We start from the raw sequence: 6124 nt of genomic DNA on the forward strand, positions 1-6124 counted from the left end.
ATTAAAGAAGACCGAATTTATAGGTATACAGGGCGTCCTAAGACTATGGGACATCAAGGGAAAGTACCTTAAACATCGTAGATAGGATATTTTGCTGAAAGAAGACTTTACGTTATTTTTAAAAGTCAGTAATTCTTCATTTAAAGATTTTCTAAGAATTACTTGCTTCATCTGGGAATCGAACCGACTTAATAATTTTCATGAAATTTGACTCAAACATTGTACGTTGTTCCTTTCTTTTAAAATACTATGTTACTTAAGAAGAATTATAATTTTTGTCCATTCTTTCGATTGGCATCATAAAAATAGGGGTGATTTTTTTTTTCACATTTAAGTGGGTTCGATTCCCAGACGAAGCAAGAAATTCTTAGAAAATCTTTAAATGCAGAATTACTGACTTTTAAAAATAACATTAAGTCTTCTTTCAGCAAAATATCCTATCTACGATATTTAAGGTACTTTCTCTTGATGTCCCATAGTCTTGGGACGCCCTGTATAATAGATAGACTCGCTGTGTTTAAATTTCCACAAATTTTAATATCTACAAATTGAAATTAAAACAGTAGTTAGGGGTAACTTACAATATAACGATAATTTTTCTCACCGCTATTTCGTGTTTAGTATTTTTTAACTCAGTGTAAATTTGAGTAGTGTTAGTTACTTAGTTCAGAACTTGTGTTAGAAATATTTTTATTTGAACTGTAATTAAATTATATGTTATTCTTGGTTTGCTTTATTTTAAGGGTGTGTATCACAATGTCTAAGTAAAGTATTGGATAGCTAATTAACAAATAAATCAACTGCCAGATAAAACTTCCAACAAAACTTAGCACTTTATCTACCAGTTAAGCTTATTTGAAGATTCTGAAACGCCAACGATGACTTTATTCGTTAATTGGCAAGTAGCTTAAATATTCAGGACTTTACGTGTATATTGTGAAACAGACACTTACTCCCTTATTCATAAACGTGTACTAAAGTTACGATGATTTAGTACACGTTTATGAATAAGGGGGTTAATATATTTTGTATGATAGTAGAACATATAAGAAATGTAGAAGATTAAGTAGGAAAGCGGACCCTGGCGCTAGGCCGGGAAAACGCTAGGTTGAAGAAGAAGAAGTAGCACATATAAGATAACCGAGAAGCTTAACAATTACATTATTTAGTACCCACTTTATACTAGAAATCTGCTCAGTCAGCTTTATTTAGAAGGAGGCCAATTCGGACTAATATCTTTATTTTTACTTAATTTGAAAGACGAACACAAATTATACAAACCCCGGTATCCGTTTTCGAAAATCGCACTTAACCATTCGTCTTGTGTAGATCAAAACCGCCAATGATAACAAATACCTACTCAATTTTTCATATAAATCATGGTGTACACTGATATTTTGACTGGCTGATCATAGGCGTGTGTTAAATAAATCATCCCTTCAGCAGTAATTGTAGTGTATTACTACATGCCGGAAACACTTTAGAACGGGAAAAGCTTTAACAATAAGTGACTGTCTAAGATCGGACACCGGGCAAGATCGTTTGATTCAAATTTCCGCAATGAAACAATGCGCTAAAAGTATCCGCCACCCGGGAATACTTTTCTAAATTGGGAGGATATACCCACTCACAAATTCGCATTCAAAAGTATCGTTCACAGTGTAATTGTTCTACATATGTACATAACAAATAACTTTTGTTGAAAGTTAATTTATTACGCTACTACATTCGGTTATAGCACAACGAATAGGGACCGTGCACGTTGGAGGTTCTGCCATCTTGTGGCCTGAATCGGAACCATAAACATGTACATTTACACGTCACGTGTTTTCTTGTGCATAGTAGGTTCTGCCATCTTTTGGGCGACATCGGAACAATAAACATCACATTTACGCCTCGCGCCAAAAATCTGACGGCTCCTGTGCTGCCTCCTACAGTTCATGCACGCTCCCTATAGGCCGCTCAACTTATTCTAAAATGTTGCAAGCAACAAATATTAGCACTAATGTTAAACATAAGTACAATGTTTTTTATAGCTATGTTCAGACTTGTCTCAAACAAGCCCATTTCGTGGTAAACAATGTCAATATGTATGTTCTTTTTTTGTAATTACTTCTGTATGTAATTTAAGTTTTAACACGAAAATAAATGATTTAGATTTATGATAGGGAAATTTTTACAAAAATTTACTAAGTGCCACGGTAAGCTCAAGAAGGCTTGTGTTGTGGGTACTCAGACAAGCACATACATATATATATAAAATATACAACTATTTAAATACATAGAAAACATCCATGACTCAGGAACAAATATACAGATCACACAAATAAATGCCATTACCAGATTCCGCCAAAAAATTTTTATTTCGTAAAACTAGTCTATTCATAAGTTTCCTTGTCACTGATATCTGTCAATAAGGCAGTCTAGACTACGTCCCATAGTGGCGACATACATAGGTATAAAAAAAGTTTATATGACATTTTTATCTCTAAATACGATCCGGAATATACTGTTAAAATATTTCCGTTTCCTCACGGGCACCGTATATATATATATATATATTTTCAATCAATTGAGTGTCGGCAAATGTAACCCTACCTTAATAAAATGATCGCGCAAGCTGCTAGTTGGTTGATGGCTGTTTAACAGTTGCCTTACCGAACCTTTCTCGGCCAATTTGTCGAAGTTTTCTGCGTGTCACGCTCGATACAGCAGTGATTCGTGATTCAGAAAAAATATAGGGCTATTTTATTAAGGTATTTTCGATATTTGTTTCATTTGTTGCTTCAGCTTCTCATATAACATTGGCGAGTTATGAAATAAGAAACACAACCAGTAGAATATATCTTCTGAGTTTTACTGCTTTAAATATTCTAGACAAGCTATTGTTGGCAATAAGTTAAGAGCTTCTTAAATAGTATTGATAAGCTCGAGTGATTTCTTATTTGTGAGAACGGGTTGGTCTTATATGGGGACGTAAAATAATAGGTGATCACTAGGCATCGGAGTTTTTTTCGCATGGTAAGACTTAATAGCGAGCTATGGAGTCGACAATAGCAATTAAATTCATACTCATACTCATTCATTTATTTAATTAGTGATTTTAATTTTACATGGACAAGAATGTTCGTAAACGGTCCTTTGATTTTGACTTTCAGGACATAAATATTACAAAGAAGAATAATGACAATTTTTTGTATTAAAATTAGAACTAATATTGGCGTGCCCAAACGTGGACCTGCCTTCCTAGGCACACATTCAGAGGATGTGGGACGAACCACTCTGTCGCCAGGTTCATGTTTCACTCCTTGAATCTGCTGCTTCGAGTGTCGAGAAAGCCCGCCTTCTAGCGTGTTCCAAAACGGAGTCAGGGTATTGGCTTCATGCGTATCCCTCCAGTAACTGCGCTACCCTTTTGGACAACAACTCCCTACGATTGGCTGTCGGCCTCCGCATAGGGGCTGAGTTAGTTGTCCCTCATCGCTGTCCCTGCGGAGTGGAGGTGGATAGTCGTGGCTGCCACGGCCTTTCTTGCCGGAAGAGCGCTGCTCGATTTTCCCGTCACGCCAGCCTTAATGATGTTATCCGCCGGGCCCTTGTCAGCGTGGGCGTGCCGTCCGTTTTGGAGCCACCCGGTCTTGTCCGCGACGACGGAAAGAGGCCCGACGGAATGATCCTTATTCCCTGGCGGATGGGACGGCCGCTCATTTGGGATGCCACTTGTGTGGATACTTTGGCGCCGTCCCATTTGGCCTCTACATCTACACGGCCTGGCGGTGCGGCGGCAGCAGCTGAAGCTCTAAAGCGCCGCAAATATGCGGGAATATCAAGCAACCACATATTTGCGGCGTTTGCAGTTGAGACTTTGGGACCTTGGTGTCAGGATGCCCATAGGTTATTTAATGAAATAAAAATGATGCTCCTCGACACCACTCGAGACCCTAGGGCTGGCTCATTCCTTGGCCAAAGAATCGGCATTGCGATTAAACGGGGGAATGTAGCCAGCATTATGGGCACCCTTCCGCAGGGAACAGATTTGGGGGACTTTTTTTTGTTAGTTTTAAGTTAGTTTTTATTTATTTGTAATTTATTATATAAGTCATTCATTTTTTAGTTTCAATTTTGTCTACTATTCACACAAATAAATATTGCTTAACTTAACTAAATTCTTAACATTAAAAAAAAAACTAAAATATAATAGAACTTAAAATAAACTTATAAATAAAAAATGCTCCCCAGGTCACCTTCATGCATTATGGTACCCAGAAGGCTGGCAGCGTTACCTTTTTGGATGGCCAGGCTAGCCTCTGGCCGAGATAGTTGCCAGCCCTCCGGTCACCTGAATTTTTTGTATTGATTAATTTATATTCATATTATTTTTAACTCTTTTAAATAAATAAAAGGCTTTTAATTTCAGGCAGTCAGTACCCATAGTGCGTACAAAGTTATTATTACTAAATTAAAACGAAACTAAACAAAATTGACTGTGTAAAGGGGTGCTACTCATGTTAATATACATATTGTTTTTTTAATGAAATTTTGTAATATAATCAATACAAAAAATGGTAATTATTCTTTGTAATATTTACCTATTCAAATACAAAATTAAAGGATAGTTTCTAACTCGTCAAAGTTCTAGTTCTTGATTATAAAATTAAAATCACTTATTAATAGATCAATGAGTAGAGTATTATTATTATTATTATTTAAACTTGATTGCACATAAAAAAAGAGTACAACAGGCGGACTTAATGCCAATAGGCATTCTCTACCCGTCAACCATAAGGCAAAACAGAAAAACTTCAAGGTGCGTGCAGTGAGAATTAAACAAATTAAAAAACCGCAACTTTATGAATATGAATATGAGTTGAATTTTATTGCTAATGTCGACTCCATTATAGCTCGCTATTAGTCTTACTATGCGATAAAAACTCCGATTCCTGGACTGATCACTTTGCATTAATAATAAGTTCATACCTTACCGATGAGTTAATTCCTCAGTTTTTCGTTTGTTGTCTATCCTTGACGTCAGTGTTTTAATAATACTGAAGGTCCTTTCTGTGCTTGAGAATATTGGTGGTCAACTCCACATTAACCATATCCAAAGACCATACGTTGGTCTGTTTGTAACTTTGTACTTCTGTTTGCAAGCTCTAAATTAATCAAACTTATCCCTGTGTCCACATTCACCCCGGTGACCGCGCCGTCTCAGATAGTGCTGCGTAGATTTCAGTCTATTGAGTCTATTTTTTTTTGTAGGTAAAGGAATAACAGAAAAAAAAATCACTGACTCGAGCAAGACTCGACTTGCGACCTTTCGGAACAAGGTCCGTTCACTCTTTTTGTTTAGTTTAAACTGTTTATTGGTATTCAGAAACACAATTAATAATAATAATAAATAATAAATAAATAAATTTTATTGGCATTAAGGTAAGTACATTTTAGTGTTGAAGTCCCTGACTTCTGAGCTAGGTAAAAACCTGTGTTACAGAAGTCAGTGTCCTCTCCCAAACATAATAGTAACTATTAAGACATTAACCATTTTCATTTTAGACATAAAGTAGATAATTAAGGCTTGGTTTAATATTATAAAACAAATGCCATTCTAATAAGAATACAATGCAATTTATTTTACATATATATTTTTTTGTGTAGATGTGTGTGTGTGTGTGTGTGTGTGTGTGTGTGTGAATCAGGGTAAGATGCTTTCAGTTTGTACATAGTCTAATTACATATTTATCTAACTTAGATGACTAATGTCATATTTTTTAAGATTATATGGACTAAGGCAAGGATATGGGGATTAAGGTGGATCGCTTTTGTACAGTCAAGTGCAAAAATATGTATCTAAATAATTGTCTCATAAATATGGTACTACGCTCTTATTACACTGGATTAAGATGCTATGGGACATATTTTTGAGTAAGATGTGTACACCCATATGTTTACACTTGATAGTATAATTTTTTTTTTTTTTGCGATTATCATTTTTTTATACTACGTCGGTGGTAAACAAGCATAGGGACTAGTGTTATTTGGCTGCGGTTTTCTGTAAGGTGGAGGTACTTCCCCAGTTGGGCTCTGCTCTAGATCTGGAATGACATCTGCTGTGCTGTGCCCTACC

The sequence above is a fragment of the Cydia pomonella genome, chromosome 19, assembly GCF_033807575.1.
Source record: "Cydia pomonella isolate Wapato2018A chromosome 19, ilCydPomo1, whole genome shotgun sequence".
In the NCBI taxonomy this organism is placed as follows: Eukaryota; Metazoa; Arthropoda; class Insecta; order Lepidoptera; family Tortricidae; genus Cydia; species Cydia pomonella.